The sequence below is a fragment of the Acanthaster planci genome, linkage group LG03, assembly GCF_054643075.1.
Source record: "Acanthaster planci isolate LZ-2023a linkage group LG03, COTS_SCS, whole genome shotgun sequence".
NCBI classification, from domain to species: domain Eukaryota; kingdom Metazoa; phylum Echinodermata; class Asteroidea; order Valvatida; family Acanthasteridae; genus Acanthaster; species Acanthaster planci.
The window spans coordinates 10,937,331-10,957,860 of NC_141779.1; the positions used below are offsets into that span (position 1 = coordinate 10,937,331).

General features: G+C 41.3%; 1 protein-coding gene across 7 annotated transcripts in view; it reads left to right on the forward strand.

The window, feature by feature from the left end:
• The window catches only part of LOC147799640 (histone acetyltransferase p300-like), an 85,042-nt gene that overhangs the window by 24,029 nt on the left and 40,483 nt on the right, over positions 1-20,530 (forward strand). For 4 of the 7 annotated variants that reach the window (XM_087134157.1, XM_087134158.1, XM_087134160.1 and 1 more), the window contains exon 3: positions 238-360. The exons of the other annotated variants lie outside the window; for them this stretch is intronic. The gene's annotated coding sequence lies outside the window, so the exon portion shown is untranslated. The remainder of the gene's footprint in view (positions 1-237; positions 361-20,530) is intronic. 7 annotated transcript variants of the gene reach the window in all.

The following is a 20,530-nucleotide window of genomic DNA, read 5'->3' on the forward strand; positions in this document are numbered from 1 at the left end:
ACCTCTTGACAGACATACATGTACATATTATAACATAGGACAATACAAGACATGAAAATGTTTTTGGCAATGCCACACACGGACAAACACTGACAGGCAGGAGATAATGCAATGCATCAAAATCCAATTCTAGTCGGTACAGGTGATCTATTCAGAAAGAATTAGATTACAAAATCTTGGTGAATATTTTTTTTAGTAAATAATTGAATCTACCGTAATTTGCCATTTTCTACCTAGACAGTTGTTAAAAAGTTAACATCCAAGGCTGTTCCTACTTATTCATCTCTTTGCCATCAACCTTTCAAGACGACATCACTAATTGATTAAGAGAAGAGTTAGAATGTATGCATCCAAAAATTGGTAAGTTCATTTCCATTCCTGAGCAGTGTAGGATTTTCATTACAGCTCATCAATGAAAAGTACTTGAGTTTCATTAATGAATCCTGAAAGCTTATTTTCCCTTTGTCTCAGTCACAAAAATAAGAGGGAAAAGTTGTTTTTATATTTTTGGTCAGTTGCACAAATTTTCCTTTGTTCCCCATTCATCAAACTTGGCTTTCTCATCGTGAGAAATGTGTGGATAACAGTTCAGATGACCTCAGAGGGATGCTCTTTTTTGGCTTGTGCATCTCAACCAACTAGGACTGGGTAATTTACATGTAAATCATGTTGGTTAAAATCACCTGAGCACTGATTTTAATCACAGTTTCAATCCAATGACTATATGAACAATAATTACTGATTTAAAGCACTCTTTTATAAAGAGCGGTATCTCCTTTTCCAGAGCAATTAAACCAATCGACTCAAAGTACAACATGTCATCAACACATTCAGATATCCTTTCATTTCATCAGCATTTGACTGAACAGAACTTTGGATTTGAACAAAGTTGTGTAATATTTTCACAGTAAATGTGTGAGGGTCATTTGATTATCTGTCAAGCCAAGTGTCTTTTGGAGAGACTGTGTATGAAGAGTGAACTGTTTACACTCCAGCATGAAATGCTATTGAAAATCTTCAGTTGTACCGCATGAATCGCGAATGCTGTTATCAGGGTATTTGTTATGGAGGAATTTGGAGTACTTTACAGATGTAGATGTACCTAGGCAATGTCTTTTGGGCAATTCCGTATGGGAATTGAGAAAAATGACAAATTTAAAGCTGATGGAATAAAAATCAAGTTTTTTGTGCGGTGTCAATAAATGTGCAACTGGCACGGAGCCAAAAAATGTTTTTGAAAGTAAGGCAAAGTAAAAAAAAACCATGCTTCTCGTCCAGATTTTTGAAAAAACAAAGAAAGAGGGGCTTTTTATTTTGTATTGGTTTTCAAGATGGCCGCCATTTCAAAATTTCCTGCCAGTGTTTCCACTGTTCAAAGACATGTTAAAATGAAAGACAAGTTGGACAAAAGAACTGAACATATTTACAGTGTCGTTTAGTGTTGTATTGGCCTACAGTGAACAGGTTATTAGATGCATTTCCTTAACTTCCAAAAGTCAAGATTTATCTTGGATGAGTAATTTTACAGATAAAATCAAGCACCAAATGCCAACTCTCAAAATCTACAAGTGTACACGCCAAGCTGTTAATAAAAATGTGTTTGTTTTTTTTCTTAAACATGGGAAGATTAATTTTTTTTTTTTACATTTTGTCGGTTTATTTTTGGAAGTCGTTTTTTTTTACTACTGAGATTTTACCCCCAAGGCTGGTTCCACAAGGTTGACTAGAAATGGTCAACTACATTGCATTTGAATATGGTCAGTCCAACTGTTGTTAATAATACTTACATGTACATGTAACATGTACATGTAGCTTACATGTATATGGTTGAGATCAAATCACTCTAGATGTCTGCATTGTAGATGACTGCATTGCAGTTCTTCATTTCTAATAATACATGTACATACATCTTGTATACATGTATGGACAATTATATTGTGATTTCACAGCACATTAGGTTATTCAGTGTTCCTAGTTGGTGTAATCCTGTGACCATGGTTAATGTACATGTATGCTGTTGGATACATGTACATGGAACAAGTCCTACCCCACAAACTAAAGCAGGATTAAGCAGTTTGAAGATGACAAATATAATTTGAAGCAACTGCCTTGTTTCTGATCACAACTCGGGGTTCAGAAGTTGGAAATTTCACACTCTATTCCAATACACCCTTGTTGCTACATGTACAGGTGTAAAAATTGTAATAGCTTTCAGATAGGCATGGAGATTCATTGTATCATGGTTTACATGTATATTAACATGATTAAAGCTGAAAAACATGCCCAGATTAAAAAAAGAAAGATTGCTGTTTCAGAATCGGCACTTTTCAAGGTACATGTACATGTACATTTCACATGTTGTAATCCCGTTAGCACTGCCTTTTTTTGAAAAATGACAGAGTATGGAATATTTGTAAGTATTAATACCCTAAAACTGTTGCTACAATAAAGTTGGAGGTATACATGTACATGTAGGTAAAAAGATAAATGGGTACCTGTGGCCTCTATGTTATAGATTTCATAGAATTTGTTTTAAAAATTATGTTAGAAAAATGCTCCATATTTACTAACGTAATTCCGTTACTGAAACATTCTTGGCCTTGGACCTTTCTTCATGTAGGATGTTTCAATATTTTAATCCTGGTTTGATGGTATGACCATAACCAGACCTTATTGAAGTGTTTGCAGTCAGGAAGGTCATACGACTAATTCATAACAGGGAAAATACACATATAACAGTCAATTTTGTTCTGAAATGTAATTCTGTTATCAAGGAATTGCCTTATTACTGTACATGTATGTACATCTACATGTACATGTAGATGGATTTCTTGTGGGCATCTTTTTCCCAGGTTTGCAGGCCTGTTGCCTGACCAGAAACTGGGGGGGTGTCTTCAACTCCAAAATTGAACCTTTGGCACGTGATAACACATGGTTTTTTCTAAAAAGGCTTATCATAATGTGCTTTGGAACAAGACAAGTTACATGTTTGTCGTGAACCGAAGGATGCATGTACATGTAAGACTTGTAAAGTATACTTCAGTTTTCAATATTCAAGGCGTGTGGTAAATTGGCCTGGTGTGAATTTGCTCTTGACCTGGCTCCCTGAATCGGACGCTGGGTGACGAGCAAATGGTATGACCATTATTATTAAAAGTCTCAGAAAATTCCACAACAAATTATAGAAGTTTGATAAAAATTGATCAATTCTAGTAATTCATTATTGACTCCACTCACTTACCGAACTAAAACTTGTAAAACATATTTTGGGGCGCATTTAAAAGTAATCCTTTTCCTTGTACATGTGTATATAAAATAGACCCATGTACGTGTCTATATGCCTGTTAAATTTCCTTGTAGCATATGCTGTAACCCAGTGTAAAACAATCCAAACAGTATTACATGTACATGTACATGTATGTGTGACTGCTGCAATCTCTGAACACACCTTAAATGTACTGGCCTTAATCTTATCTTGGAGGAAGGATACAGAAGGAGTTTGAACTGCCCGGGCTATGACATCTGGCCGATTACCCCATGATCGTTCCTGAAATTTTTTGTTGGTAATCTGAATCCCTAAAATGTTGTGTACTTTACACCTACATGTACATGTAAATTGGTGCCAACACATTAGGGGTCACAGGCAATTTCATCTGTACATATACATGTACATGTACCCAGTGGGCACGAGACGTCGTTATGACGTCTTAAAGACGTCTAATATTGACGTCTTATTAATGTCTTTTTTGAGTCGTATATGCAAAGCCAAAAGACGTCAGCATCCTGACAAGTAAACGACGTCAGTGGTCCGACTAGAAAAAGACGTCAGCGTTATGACGAGTAAAAGACGTCAACATCGCGACTAACAAAAGACGTCAACATCGAGACTAATAAAAGACGTCAACATTGAGACTAATAAAAGACGTCAACATTGAGACTGATAAAAGACGTCAACATTGCGACTAATAAAAGACGTCAACATTGCGACTAATAAAAGACGTCAGCATATTGAGCAGTAAAAGACGTCAGCATTAAGACGTCTTTTATCCATCAAATATCAAGGAAAAAAGACATCTGCATTGAACGAGTCATTTTTTTACAACTTTTTCATGATAAAAAGAAGTTCACATGCCTTAACACGCTGCCTGGCTATAAAATAAATTTTGACTGAAGCGACTGTTTACAACTAAACATTTTTTTTTTATTTAACTCTGATTCTTCATATTATAATAACCTGTTAGCACACTTTGCTGAAAATGATGGTCTACACAAATATTATGTACCAATAATATTTCTGGTAAATTCAATGGCTTTGGACGGACCATTACAATTGCACCCAGCACGATCAAAGTGACGATGAAACAAGGTACACTTGTGTTTACACTTCCTGGATAAAAGCAGTTAAAAGGGTTTACTTTTACGGACAAGGCAAGAATGGGAAACATTAAGCACACAGTACATGTACATGTAGTATAAGCCATGTAACTGAATATTTGGCAGAACAAAACATTTCCAACCAGGCAAGACTTAGTAAAATACGTTTTAGATGTACATGTAATGGCATTTATGAGAGGTAGAAAAACAGACATCAGTTGATGAAAAGATGTATGCTTGTACTAATAAGACAATTCAAATCGAGTTGGCTTAGAATTTAAAAAAATGGAAATATTGAACACTTTTTGGAGAAAATTTTGTCTCATGCAGTGGTTTGTCAAATTTCTAGAAAACAGACTATCCTGGAACAGGATGATCTAGTCAGTTACAATTTAAATTACTATACATGTTTTATTCCTGCAAACAATTTTACCCATGCCCCCCCAAAAAAAACGATCAGACGTGTAATTTTGCTATAACCGTACTTTAAACAGCCTTCATTGCTTCAACCTGAGGAAATAAACCTGAAGAAACAATGTACATATTGAACAACAAAAGGTTTAAAGTTTCAAATAAGACCCAATACAAAAATAGGCTTTATGCTCATTAGTTAAATATCACCGAAATATATGAAACAGCCGGGAAACAGGCCATCTGATGCACTAGACTGGTCGCACAGTTATCCGGTGGGCATGCCTGCTGAATTACTCAGGGCTCTTGGTTTGTCTCTGGTAGGAATTCTAAGCTTGAAGTACTTCGCTATTCGTTGTCTTACTGCAGACACTGTTGTGCCGTGTGATGCAACACTTCCTGCAAATGTTAGACAAATAAGACAATTTATTTTTGTAAAAACTATAAGGACTTTGATCATGCAGGCAATGAAAGAAAATAGCCTCATCCATTCTAAATGTAGGGGTATTTTAATGTTATTTTAAATCAGACGAGGGGGTTGAGGGTCAGTTCCACTGCAAATAATAATGAATCACAAGCAGGTGTACTAAACCACACTCGCAATTCCTCTAGTGTTAAAATTTCCCTGTAAACTGGACATTCGCACTATTGCTATCCCACACATCCCTCTTGACGAATAGATGAGAACAGTCAAACAGAACAGTCACCTGCGGCCGCAGGCGGGATTTCGCAATACACTGTATGCCATTGCTCTGTCGAACCTTCCGCGGTGAAACCGAGTGAGAACCGGCAAAATCCGAGACAAACTAAAAGTCACCATGCAAAATCTTCATAAAGTTATCTAAATCTTTTTCTGTTGTATGTTGACGATTTGATAACGACTGTAAAATGACGTCGTAAAGACATTGTGTGTTTCATGTATTGCTGTTGAAGAAAACAATTCAAACAGAGAGAAAAAAAGACGTCGTTAAGACGTCGTTTTCTCCTTTCACTGTATGTGTGGTACCGATGATTTGATAACGACTGCAAAACGACGTCTTAAAGACGTCATGTTTTTTTGTGGTCATGGTTGCTGAAGCAATGTTTCTAACCGAGGATAAAAGACGTCTTTAAGACGTCGTTTTTTGTCACGACCACTTTACGACACACGACCACATAACGACCACAAAAAGACGTCTTTCACGCGTCGTGTGCCCACTGGGTATGCGCTAGTACCTTAGTTCATCCATCTCGAGCAACCTCTCTCTAGACGCTGAGCTGAACTCCTGTGTAAGCAGAGCATAAACAGCTATTGCCCGCCTAGCCAAGAGGGCGTGGGACAACTCCATGCTTACCACCAATATCAAGATGCAGGTGTTCTGAGCCTGCATCCATAGCACTCTTCTTTACAGCAACAAGGTGTGGACCTGCATGTAATACACCTGTCCAGAACCCAGACTCAGTGCTTTCTGCCTCTGCAGCCTGAGAAGGATACTTGATATCACCAGGGCAGGACTGTGCGCCTAACAGCAAGGCTCCTGAAGGTCACAGGTATACCAAGCATGTTTGTGCTGCTGTCTTGGCCTAGCCTTCATTGGCTTGGCCATGCCAGCCACATGCCAGATAGCTCAACATCAACCCGAAAGACTGGGAAGCTCTTGCTGCCAATTGAGCCAGCTGGAAGCAGGCTGTCAGAGCAGTAACCCTGGCTGGCGAGCAACAGAGAGAGGCCAGGTGAAGGAGAAAAGGAGACGCAGATACCATCAAGCTCGTAAACCCCTATGAACCCAGGCACAGGCTTCACTTGCAGCATTTGCCACAGAGCCTGCCTTTCAAGGATTGGTCTGTTCAGCCACAGCAGGTGCTTCAAGTCAACCACTGATTGACCAACTCAGGCTACCGGTCCATTCAGACAACGTTTTAAATTCACTTAAAATGGTAGTTACAGTACACCTGATTTGGTGTAACTTTTGCATTGAAACGATGTCTGGACGCTTTCTAAGTTACACCAAATCAGTTTTATTTCAGAGTTAAAATAGGGATTTAAACCACCTCGGAGGGAGGGTTTAGCATTGAACCAAAATGGTTTTAGCTAAAAACGTATCCGGTTTTAGCCAGTGCATAGAACTAGAGTTATGCAACAGCTTTTCTTTGGTTTGCTTTTGTTATAAACAATGAGGTATACAATGTAACCGCATGCTGAACGACCCATACAATGCTGTCACCCTCCAAAACTGCCATTACAACGTGGGAAAAAGCGGTCACTCTCGTCTGCCTCTCTGTGGTATATTGTCAGAACTGCCACTGTACTCGGGAAAAAGCAATACATCCTTGTTGTATTTGCCTTCTAAGGATGCCTAAGACTGGTAATACGTCTGTGGCTGTGGACTGCTGATGAGCATTTTTCTAGGGCAACCATAATTTGTTGCATCGCAATGATATATGAACAAGTGTCTCCCAATAGAGCACCATGTTGCAAACGTAACACAAACGCTGGTACCCGGGTGACATTCAGCATGTTTGTACCTATACAGTAAGTATATCGGCAACCAGTCCAAACCTGCTTCAAGTGCATGCCGGCCATGTGTGTATGTAAACAAACTTAAGTGGGATTTATTTAAATGAGTGGAAGTTCTTCAGGACCCCAAGAAAAGGAGATAAACCGTTTTGGGTTAAACCTGCTAAATTAAAATGGTTCCATAGGCTCGGGGAGTTTTAATTTTATGACCGCCATCTGTGGTGAATGACCATTTTAACATGTTTAACTTTTACCATTTTCACTAACACAGTGTCTGAACATAGCCTCAGGTGCAGCTCCATTGTCTTCTGAGACTGACGGATGCCAACAAGTGTTTAGTGGTTGGGCAGTGGTCATTTCCACATGTGTCGTGTAGCACAATCCAATTTCTTGTTAGAGGCTATGCAAGGGGAAGGTGGAGTGAGTGAGGGAACTGTGTGATGTGCTAACCCTGGTGCCTTCTCCAGTATTGAGACAAATCAGATTGTTATTGATTTCATCAATAATTTATCCATTGTCGTCAAGTTCAGAGTTGCCACACAGAAGGTTGTGACTGTTGAAATCACAGCCGACAATGTAAGGCTTGCTGGCACATGTATGTACATGTACATTCAATGATCTGATTTGGAATTCCACAGAAGTGTTAGAACCTGTTTTGTACTTGACGGCACTACCATACTTTGTCATGAAAGCACACTCACCACCACTTTTCCTGTTAGTATTGTTTCATGTCAATAGACATCACAACCAGGTAATCTAAAAAAAAATTATCATCTTTTAACCAAATTCCTAAGATGTAAGTAATATCTGGTTTAGTGGGCCAAGAATGGACCTATAGCTTTGTTCAATTCTTTGTAGTGTGCTATGAGTGATTGTGCACTCCATTGTAAAATAATTCAACCTGTGATAATGAGGTAAATATTCATGATGATGTGTTGGGATTGCCTTAGGGGAATGACTTGCATTTTGCTAAGTAGACTACATGTACATGTATGTAGTTGCTTGTGCTTCATTTGGGTCGATTTTGCCATATTCTGTTTTCCTTGCACCAGTTGGTGACTGCGATGCTGTTCTATGTCTTTTTTAACTCTTACCCCCTAGGCTCCTGCAGTAGAAAGTATACTGAACCTCACAAAATCCAACAGGTTCATGTACTTGTCTATGTACTTGTACATGCATATTACTGTACCAAACCTGATAAACTCCAACAGAGTGAGCCCGTTGGAGTTTGAGTTTGATATGGTATGGATGGGTCTATGTAGTATAGGATGACTTAAACTGAACAGTACCAAACCTGACAAAATCAAGCACAGTCCAACAATTGGTACAGCAAGCCAGACACTGCACACAGTGACCCGTGTGTGTCCCAACTCACACAGAATCCAACACCACCTTTCATCCCAAGTCTCACAAAATTCAACAACAAGTTCCTCAGGTCAGTACAAAACCTGCCAAAACCTCACAAAACCTGCTGTTGGAGTATGGCAGGTTTTGGGCAGTTGGGGTCAATGTTGTCTAGATTTCTCAGGTCTAGTTTGAAGGTGATTACATGTAGTTACAGATTTTTGCAGCTGTTCTCTGGTCATGTATAATTGATAGTATCTCAGATTTGCATTACCCTAGTGAAGTGAGTAGTTCCAAGATGTTTATCTCACTGCAGAGGCGTTGATGTCTGGGGTCCATTTGCTTGGCTGTCCTATCTTCAGTTTGGGTAGTGGCATCCTTTTGTTGTTTGGCAGGTGTTGTGGTTTGGGATTATATTAAGCATATACAGATACATTGTATGATACTCTGATGTTTTGTATTCCTCTTTCCTGTTAGATGGTTTTGCACCCACAGTGAGCCAATGCACTTTAAATGTTGTTCCCCACATTTGCCGCATTTAACCTGATCTTTTTGTCAGCATTGCTCATACGAATGGAATCTTCCACATCAGACACATCTTGTTGGACTGCGTCAATTACTAGCAATATGACCAAGTTATTGGCAGTTGAAGCTTCATGTTAAAGGTGAAGTGATGGGTTAACTCAAAAGTTTTCATATCCCAGTTGGAATGTGCCAGGTAGAGTGGGTGTACTGAAGGTTAGGCAGACAGAGACTTTTTCCAGTTGGCCGTATGTTCTGCACAGCAGGCGTTTAACCTCCAAAACTCTCGCTTGCAGGCTTCTGGTATTCCATTGGGATTCCAGTGACGACTGCCTTGCTTTGGGTTTTTTGATTTAGCAAATTTGGTAGAACTTTGAGGCCCATTGGTCATGTTGCCACATGGCTTATAGATTTCTTGCCTGGGCTGGAGTATGACATCTAGCGGTAATATCCCCTTGGTCCTTCTTCATTCATTCATTCATTATGGTTTATTAAAACATGAATGGCAGCCGTTGGGCTGAATTGAACATGTTTTTACAATTTAAAAACCATTAAAATATTACAAAATAATTACAAAATGTAAACCTTAAATCGTAAAACACAAATACTGATATTAAGAAAAATTAACTCATTTAAATTTTTTATCATAGAAGCTATTGCACTACTTTGAAATCATTTAGTTTTACAACTGTATTGTACATACATGTATTTCTCAGTATTCCTCAGATCATGAGATATTGGTTGTTTTGTACAAAGCCATTTCATCCCAATTGCGCTTTTCTCCAAAGACAGTGTAAAATCTGTACACAGTTTATCCCTATTTTGTAGTGACTGTAAATCACATGCTTGCAAAGCTGGATCATGTGAAAAATAATTAAACCCAAATATAATTCGACAAGCCCTCTTTTGGATAAATTCAATCCTGTTTACATGGACTTTTGACAGGTTTCCATTAAAAACAATGGTACCCTATTCTAATACATGTACTGGCCGAATATAACCCTTATAGATAGTAATGAGGTCTGCCATCAGTAAATCAAAATGCTTAAGACATCTTACATGTAGCATGTATAATTTATCATTACATTTCTTGATCATTTCATTAACATGTGCATTCCACTTTTAGTCACATTGGACTATAATTCCAAGGATCCTAGCAGTAGCAACTTCCTTTAATTGATCAACTCCAATTAAAATTGGTACTGATAAACGTGGTTGTTTCGAAAAGAAACTGTCATTTTATAGCATTTGTTTGTGTTTAACCTCATATTATTGGTATTAGACCAATCCCAAAAATCCTATAATACATCTTGAAAAACAGATGGTCCTGTGGGACTCCAACAATCTACCAAGGTTAAGTCATCTACATGTACATGTACTTACATGTACTTGAAGACAGATATTGATGAATCGGTACATGCATCATTAATCATTACTGAAAATAGAATAGGCCTTAGTTTCGTACCCTGAAGTACCCCAGCATGAACTGTACTCCATTCAGACCTACTGGTAGTCCCAAAATATTTAACACACTGACGACGACAATAAAAAAAAATCAAAATCCAACTGATAATAGTAGGCCTTACATTGTGTTGTGCAGTTTGGCTCAGCTGGAGTGGGGAATGGAGCTAAGACCTTTCAATTTTTTGCCGGTTTGCATTAGTGTCACTTTGGATGGGTTGGTTTAATAATTGCGTTCTTCTAAGAAATGTTTTTTTATTGGATTTGGTTTTCTTGGTTTTGGCTTTGCATATATCAGAGAAATAGTTTGATTCTCTATTGAGTTTTTTTCTTGCTATCTTTGTTTTGATGAAGGTGGATAGGAATATACTGTACATGTAAGTGGAGGAGAGTGGGTTGTATTCCAGAGACTAGAGCAAGTTACATGTACACGTAGACAGCAACGGTGCTTGGCAGTCTCATTTGGAAGATGTGGTTGCCTTGAAATTAGACTGTTTGGTTTAAGACATTCATTATGGATGCCTCTTGAGGTTGGTTTGGTCATATGAAGTAGCCAAACAGTTGTTGGGCCGTGATGCAGTCTTAGTCTTGAAATTGCTCAGCAATAATTTGAAGAGCTGTTTGCCACGTTCTTGTGAGCTGTTCCTCTGTGGTTGTTAGCTGACGTTGCTGCTCTTCTAGCATACATGTACATGTAGCCTACCGCGTGCAACCTACGCAGATTACCAACATTTGCATTATTTCCTAGTCCATTACTTCTTTTCGGTAAATTCTCGATCACTAATAGTGCACCCTCACTCACTCACCCCCTGTGAAAGCATCAGTCATGTTCGTCCTCTTATGGAATGTGTTGTTCCATCATGTTTTGGGGAGTTTTTTTCTTTGCTAATGTGTGTTTTGGTGTTATTCTTTGATCACTTTGCTTGTTTATTTACTCTGATTCTTGTGAACGGTAAGATTGCTCCTTTTTCAGTCTGTTCCTAGATATTTTACCGTTCCCTTTTAAGTCTTGCGCAAGTGGCAGGTTGACCTTGTATTGACCTATTTCAGAGTTCACCCAGGTGGCGCTGTTGTTTTGACCTACGGTAAATATATTTTTGTTGTGCCATAATAAACTGAGTATGTGTGTTTATTTATTCCGTTTTCCTGCATATGTTCTGTGATTTGCCCAAAATTGTGGCAAATAAATAAGATTGCTAATTTGATAGACAAACTAACAGATATTTACATATGTACATGTATGTAGCCAGGGTCAGTGGCAAAAGCAGGGATAACTAAAAGGTTTCAAAACAGCGGTCCCAAATCCCATTTGAGATTTTCACTAACGTTTTTCTTCTTTCCCCGGGAGGAGATGGGGACCCCCCTCCCTTTTGTAACATGTGCACATGCACGAACCTGAGAGTGCGCTTTTTGCACATGTACTTGCCCTGCAAGTCACTGTTCTGTGTACATGTACGTCGTGTGTAGTGACTTGGACATAGACCTGGAGGAGAAAATGCTTGGACCGGATGTTCTTGAAGTTCAAGTAGTCTAGTTGGCGCAACTGGCCTTTTCCGATTGAGGGCGCTGTACGTAGTTATGTCCCGCAATGGTTATGCTGCGTTCGAAGTTTACTTCTCACGTTTTGTAAAAACTTCACGATTTTTACCACAAAGAGACGTCATTGGTGAAGTGTTGGACAGCCTATGGTACCATTTTTCCACATACATGTAAACAATTTAAAAGATGGTCAATTGATGCAGGTACCTTGAAAACCACTTTTTGTTTTCAGGACTTGCTAACGTTTTGACACAGTATGGTGCACTTTGCCTAGTCGCTAGTCGGTGCTGAGGCCCACCATCCATACTGTTTACTGCACACCAGAGTAAGGCAAACCATTGAGCAAACAATGTGTGGTGTCAGTCATGTGTAAAAATGTAGGACTAACTTTACCTTTCCCAATGGATGTCGTCTACAATACAGTGGAAATGTACCTGTGATACCCCAAAATTAAAAAAATGCTTAAAAATGGAGGCCTATAATGAGGCCATGAGAATGAAATTTTTAGATTTGCGTCCACCACCCGCATGGTCCAAAATACCCTGCCGAAAAAGTTCTTTTTTTTAAAAAAGATTCAATATTATCAACAAAATGCAGGAACACAAATCCATTTCCTCCTATTTTTGCAGAATTCTAGTTTCATCTGCGCTATATCGCTCCTTATCCCGCACAGTGAATGTTTCATATAATGGAGCATGAAAGATCTAAGAATTATCTAAAAATTGCAATCTTGGTGTAGTCTGAAAGGCCAAATCAATTCATAGAAGTTTCATATCCATATTTGTAGTAGTTAGGGAAATATTTGCCAAAGGAAGTCCGCGTTGTTTACCAAGTGCCTCCTATTTTTGTGAAATTCTGGGTTCGTCCATGTTATACCGGTCCTCATCCCACGCAGGGAACGTTTCATTTATTTGAGCATAAAAGATCTTAAATTTATCTACATGTAATTCTAGCAATCTTGGTATCATCTGAAAGGCTACACGTTTGTCTATCCATTTATGTAAGTTTCATATCCATATTTGGAATAGCTGGGGAAATAGCTGCCAAACGAAGTGCGAGTTCTTTTTCAACTGCCTCCTTTTTTGTGAAATTCTGGGTTTGTCTGCGCTATACCGGTCCTTGTCTCGCACAGTAAATGCTTAATATAATGGAATCTGAAAGATCTAAAAATCATCTAAAAAATGCAATTTTGGTGTCATCTGAAAGGCCATATGTTCCTCTTTCTCTTCATAGAAGCTTCATATTCATATTTGCAGTAGTAAGGGAAATATCTGCCAAAGGAAGTGCGAGTTCCCCAAAACTCACTCCTGGCAAGCATCGATGTTGTCTCTTCGCAAACCAACATTCACTAGGCGCAAGCCTGGTAATCAGTATGCAAAACCTACAACACAACAAACTTCGGCTACACCATAACAAACCCCGATCAAACTACATCCGCACTCTCCCTGAACTTGTTCTAGGCTGGAACTTTTTTCAGTTCCGAGGTAAATTCTTCAGAAAGAAAATCGGATGTGCAATAGGATCAGTAGCAAGCCCAGAAATTTGCGACAAAGCTTGACACGTATTTGAGTCAGAAATAGGAGGCACTTGTTCCACTGACTAACCCTAGCCGTAGCCGTAACCCTAGCCTCAGCCATAGCCGTAGCCGTAACCCTAGCCTCAGCCATAGCCGTAGCCGTAACCATAGCCGTAGCCATAGCCCCAACCCTAGCCGTAGCCATAGCCGTAGCCCCAACCCTAGCCATAGCCGTAGCCCCAACCCTAGCCATAGCCGTAGCCATAGCCGTAACCATAGCCGTAGCCATAGCCGTAGCCCCAACCATAGCCGTAGCCATAGCCGTAGCCCCAACCCTAGCCATAGCCGTAGCCATAGCCGTAGCCCCAACCATAGCCATAGCCGTAGCCATAGCCGCAGCCCCAACCATAGCCATAGCCGTAACCATAGCCGTAGCCATAGCCGTAGCCCCAACCCTAGCCGTAGCCATAGCCGTAGCCCCAACCATAGCCGTAGCCATAGCCGTAGCCCCAACCCTAGCCGTAGCCATAGCCGTAGCCCCAACCCTAGCCATAGCCGTAGCCCCAGCCATAGCCGTAGCCATAGCCGCAGCCCCAACCATAGCCATAGCCGTAGCCATAGCCGTAGCCCCAACCCTAGCCATAGCCGTAGCCCCAGCCATAGCCGTAGCCATAGCCGCAGCCCCAACCCTAGCCATAGCCGTAGCCATAGCCGTAGCCCCAACCCTAGCCATAGCCGTAGCCATAGCCGTAGCCATAGCCGTAGCCCCAACCCTAGCCATAGCCGTAGCCATAGCCGTAGCCCCAACCATAGCCATAGCCGTAGCCATAGCCGTAGCCATAGCCGTAGCCCCAACCCTAGCCATAGCCGTAGCCATAGCCGTAGCCCAAACCCTAGCCGTAGCCCTAACCCCAGCTTGCCAGGAGTGAGTTTTAGAAATCCTTTATGACAGCTAAACAAATAAATCTGACACGTCATACTCCTATGTATATGATTACAAGCAGACACCACTCCATTTGAATAAATGTGGTGCCCATTGGGGCCTCGGTTCAACAGTTATAGCTGATTGAAGTCTTTCCTTTGGTTGTGTACAAACTTTATACTTTGAAAAAATGGCATTAACCACTTGCTGCTGGGTGCTTTTTTAAGCATTACTTTCGCTGCCGGGCGGTTTTTTATATTTTCGTTTTTTAAAAATCTTCAAAAATTCATATCTTTTTTTCTGAACGCCTAAACCCCATAAAATGGGTGTCTCGTGGCGAATCTAGCCCTCACAAGCAACCTCCATTGACCCTTCGGTTTTGCAGCCATGCCGCCAGCTCCGTGTAGAGCCCCCATTGTGTGCGTTACATAAGGGCTCGTTTGTTCCGGGCCTTGGCCCAGTGCGTTGCTATGCTGCTGTGTTGCTATGCGGAGCGATTGACGGTCAAGACCTCAGCGTGTGATATGCGGTGAGTGAATGGGAAGCTGTGCACGTGCACTGGGCTTGAGTGAATGGGAAGCTGTGTACGTTCACTGGGCTTTGTCAACTGTTCAGTAAGTGCGGGCAATGACGTACAAATGAATTCATGCTGTAAAAAAAGGGGTCTAAAAGTGTGTCTTTTTTTGTGGCGCTGCTGCGTGTAACTTCCACTATTTTTTGAAGCTATTGGGGTTATATTCTGTTGTATACATGTACATGTATTTTCCCATCTACCAAACTTATATCCCCCCCAAACCACTCTCATATTTTATTTCCCAACTTGTTCATTTTCCCTCCCATAGTTTAAGATATTTCCCTTCCCAAACTTTATTTCCCAAACAATTTCAAGTAAAATTTAGAAACCAATAAAATAAAGTACACATAGAAATACACACAGAGAAATATTTGGAGAGAACTTCTTTTTCTCTTCTATTTTCTTCTTGTCATTTCTCTTGAGTTTTCTTTTCTCATTGAAGTAGTTGAACTCATAAAAGTAGTAAAATATATTTCCACTCTTTCTAATCAAATAAAAATCAAACACCGGTGCAAGGAATAAAAAGTACTTTCCAGAAACTTTGTCTTTTTTGTCATTTTTTTCACAGGCTGAAAATATGACCACCTAGTAAAACCATTACAAGGAAATGTGCCACTTTTTCAAGAGATGAAAATACTACATCCTCAAAGCAGTACGTTCCAGAAACTTTGTCTTTTTTGTCATTTTTTTCACAGGCTGAAAATATGACCACCTAGTAAAATCATTACAAGGAAATGTGCCACTTTTTCAAGAGATGAAAATACTACATCCTCAAAGCAGTACATTCCAGAAACTTTGTCTTTTTTGTCATTTTTTTCAAAGGTTGAAACTATGACCACCTAGTAAAACCACCAGAAATGACATATTGTTTTACACTAGATAAGTGGGGCATCAAGTCAAAACACAGATGAAAAACACAAAATATAATGTCAATGAAAATGTCCATGAAAATAAATGTTCAAAGTGTCAATTAGTGGACAGTATGGTACTCCTTGAAGCAGGGGGCGACACAGAGGGGCTGGTGGCACGTGTCGCACTCGAAGTGCATCTTCTTTCGCAGACCACGGGAAGCGCAGAGGACACACCGCCGGTAGCGGAAGTCGCCATAGCTGGTCCTCTCACAGTCCATAGGGAAGTGTCAGCCAACAAAGCGGGAGTTGGTGAATGGTGGAGTATCGTGCTGAGGGCGGTACTCGGGCAAGGGCTCGTCGAACAGCAGCTCACGGACAAGACTCAAGTGGTAGTCGAGGAAGGAGAGGCGGTGACCAACGGCCAGGTACACAGCGTAGGTGTTCACCAGCGTCAAGTCGAGCAAGTAGAAGAAGCGCTTCTTGTACCACTTGAGGGACTTACGAGTTGCTCAATGATTTGCCGCTAGTTGGTCGCTCTTTTCAACGCCCCCCATCAGGGCGTTGTACTCCATGACACAGGTCGGTTTCTGCTTTTCCTGCCCTGTCCTGTCTTGCTTGCCGGTGCCACAGATGTCTACCGTATGCATGGTGGAGAGCATACGGATGTTGCGCTTGTCTCGCCACACCATGGCCAGGAGAGAACCGCTGACACCCAGGTCGGCCGACCGGGACGCTGTTTCGCCCCGCTTCAGCTTGACTTGAAGTCGTCGAAACAAATCGGGACTGCTGACGGCCCGGTCGAGGGCAAGGTTGTAGCCCTTACCACTTAGGTCGTTCACCAGGTCCATCACCACTTGTTTAGTTGCTGGGAGGTCTCCTTTACTTTGACCGGTGTAGATTTTGAAGTTGTAGCAGTACCCAGCGGCACTCCCTGTGCTCTGGCACAACTTGTACATCTTGATGCCGAAGCGGGCCCTCTTTCTGGGGTTGTAGGTAGCGAAGCGGAGACGCCCGTAAAACTTCAGCAGGGAGTCGTCGACAGAAATGTCCCTTTGAGGAACGTAGACAGTGGCAAACTTCTGAGCAAGATGGTCGACGACTGGGCGCACTTTGAAGAGGCGGTCGGTGCAGTCATCTGGCATGGCGGTGTTATCGTTGAAGTGCAGGGACTGCAGGATGGCAAGGAAGCGATCTCGGGGCATGACGGACGGGAATAGGCTCATCTTCAGTAGTGGGTCGGTGGACCAGAATCTATGAAGGGTGGGGTGCTTCGCAATGCCCGTCATTATGCAAAGGCCCAGAAAGGCTTTCAGTTCTCTAGTGTTCAGATCAGTCCATGATCGCATGTGCGCCGATGTCGTAGCGGGCCTCTGCACGGCATACCGGTTGCTCTCTTGCACTATCTTGTTGTAGAGAACGTCGTCAAAAAACAGTTCAAAGGCTTCACTGCAGGTCGAGCTGCGATGCAGGCGGGGATCGACGGCACCACCGTTACCGCTGAAGCCGTACTTCAGCGGTGTACTGTCTTCATCTGTCCACCGGAACGGTGCGGCACTGCTGCCTGGTCGACGCGGCGGTCTCTGTACAGGACTGTCTCTTGCCCTTGGCATATACCGCCAAGGGTACATCACTGTCAATTTCTCTACTTGACTGTACTTGAGCAGGTGACGGCGGTGATGAAAAAGACAAAGAAACTTTGTCTGAGCTCAGATAAATCTCGCTTTCGCTGGAAGAACTTGACTCTCCGGATATAACTTCAGCCATGTTGTCTGTACTCTAAATAACACGATACCCAATATGAACACATGTGAACACTGCACGGCGTTTTTATTCTCAAGCAGCGAGGGCTGTGCCCTGTCAGTCAACGTGGCAAGGGCCAGCAGCGCCCCGGCCGGGTCATTCATGGGGCGCAGGTGCATAATGAGCCCGCACAGCCCGCGCTTTGTCTTCGGTGCAGTGCAGCGATAATCCCCTGCGAGCGCCCGGCAGCGCGAACAAATGCGCTCTGCAAAACAATACACGGAATCCCTCCGCTTATTGCAGCGCTCTGCGCTGAAAGAATACAGGGATTGATTGGCAGTGCCCAGCAGCTCTCACGAGCTCGTACTTTTATTCAATGCTTTGATAAGTTCGGTCACCCCGGCTATAAAAGAAGTTCGGTCACCCCGGCTATAAAAAAAAGTCACAATTCACCGGCCAATGATGGCCTAAACTTTTTAACTGACAGCCCCAAACTTTTTAAGAAACGCCCAGCAACTTTTTTTTTTATAGTAAAGTTCCGATTTCGGAGTCCCCGGCCCCAAATATAAGGCCTATGGCTCCGGTACCGGAGCCCCCGGCATGAAGTGGTTATAGCCCCAGGCATTAGTACACATAAACTATGGCGCTGCTCTATACCCAGCCTCAAGGGAAAATCTCACAGGGTTGGAACCGGCAAAATTCGAAAGGCAACTTCGAGGCAAACACTTTTCTTTGAGACCTCAACCTCGTATCTTCTACCATACGAAAGTTATGACCTCATTTCCAGTCAGTTTCAAAAAAATAAGGGAAAACAGAAATTTTGTTGTCCCAAAGATAGCTCTTGACCTGATTCGGATGCAAAATATATCTGAACCTGGATGCCGAGTCATTTTTAGTGATTTTCAAAGGTGTCACCAAAAAAGTAGTGTCATCGGGGAAAAGGCCTCAACCCTGTGACCCTTTGACCTGTGACCAGTAAACTTAAATTCAAGGTAGATGAAGAGTTGCACTACCTTTCTTGGAAGGCTCAAGGTCAAAGGTCACAGGAGAAAAAAGTTATTCACGGTCACCAAATGGGGACACCCGTACTAAACGCCATCCCTAACCTTAAGAAATATCTAAATCTTGCAATCTTGGTTTCATCTGCAAGGCCACATGTTCCTCTATCAATTCGTATAAGTTTCATATCCATATTTGAAGTAGTTAGTTAAATATCTGTAAAAGGAAATGCCAGTATTTGCCAAACTGTGTCGTATTTTTTAGTCAATCTGGCTTCGTCTGTGCTATACCGGTCCTTATCCCGCACAGAAAATGCTTCATATATTTGAGCATAAAAGGAGTAAAAATAATCTGTATCTTGCAATCTTGAAGTCATCTGAAAAGGCACCTGTTCCTCTATTTATACCAGTTTCATATTTGCAGTAGTTAGGGAAATATCTCCAAAAGGAAGTGCGGGTTCTTGTATCACTGCTTATATTTTACCGTAATTTCGACTTGTGGTATACCAAGTCCTGTACTCGCAAAGAGAATGCTTTATATATTTGAGCATAAAACCTCTTAAATTTATTTAAATCTTGTAATCTTGGTGTCACCTGAAAGGGCATATGTTCCTATTTCCATTCCTATAAGTTTCATATCCATATTTGCTGCAGTTTGGAAAATATCTGCAAACGGGTGTAGGAGTTGTTGTCTGACTGCTTAATATTTTTGCGTAAGTGTGACTTTGCAGTATACCGTCTTCTGCACTCGCACAGAGAATGCTTATTCGAGCATAAATGGTCTAAAAATTATGTAAATCTTGCAATCAAAATCTTGGTGTCATGAATATTTAGCAGACCCTGTTTCTTATTATATTCTTTATTTTCTTATCTTTGTTTGCAGACTTCTTGTTAGAGTTTACTTGAAAGGCCACTTATACCTACTGTGTTGGGTTTTGGTTTTTAATCTTTTTAAAGTTTTAGTCTTTGAGTGTTTTTTAGTCCGTTAGTCCTTTTGTTTTTTGGTTTTTTTTTTCATTTTTCCTGTACTTTTCATTAATAAATTATTTTTGTGTCCCTTTTTTTTGAAGGTGTCTGAGTCCTATTAATTCAGTTGCCTGCGACTTTTTCTTCAAAGATCCTTGGTTTAGTTAGAGTTGTTGTTTTGCGAGTTCCTCATAGTGTGCCATTTTTCCCCGTTAGACATGGACGCTCCGTTTGCGACTCCCAACTTTTCATCCTTTCGGATTTAGGCAGTCTGACTTTAATCTCCAATTTATGCTGTTTAAATGCCCAATGTCCTCCAATACACTGACGTCATCGGCCACTCTTAACTAGTCTTCCAGCAACAATGCCCGATAAAGATGAGGTCAGTTCTTATCCCGCCCACACAACAGTCGTACTTGGATTTTTAAAAAGAAATATCCCCTCTATTTACACCTACCTATGAAACCTTTGTTCATGGATGAGTGTAAGCCTGCCCTTTCACAAAATAACCAGTGGTCACAAAGTACTTGGGGAACAAGGCCCACACAGTGGCCAAATTCTGCTCTGCCCTCTCCACAAATTCACTGGCAAGGCAGGGAGATAAAGATGCTACTCCGTTCCCTAGATCTGATGCTAATGGCTACTTACTTATCAGGTACCTTCGATGATTGATGTTGTAGGTACCTTACTTACTTTATGACCTACTACAGTAGTAGGGTTCTAGCAGACACCTCTTCAGTCAGATGAATACCTGTGTCTGCTCGTTCAGCTACCCTCTTGGATACATGTCTGCCTGGCTGTTCAGCCGAACTGCA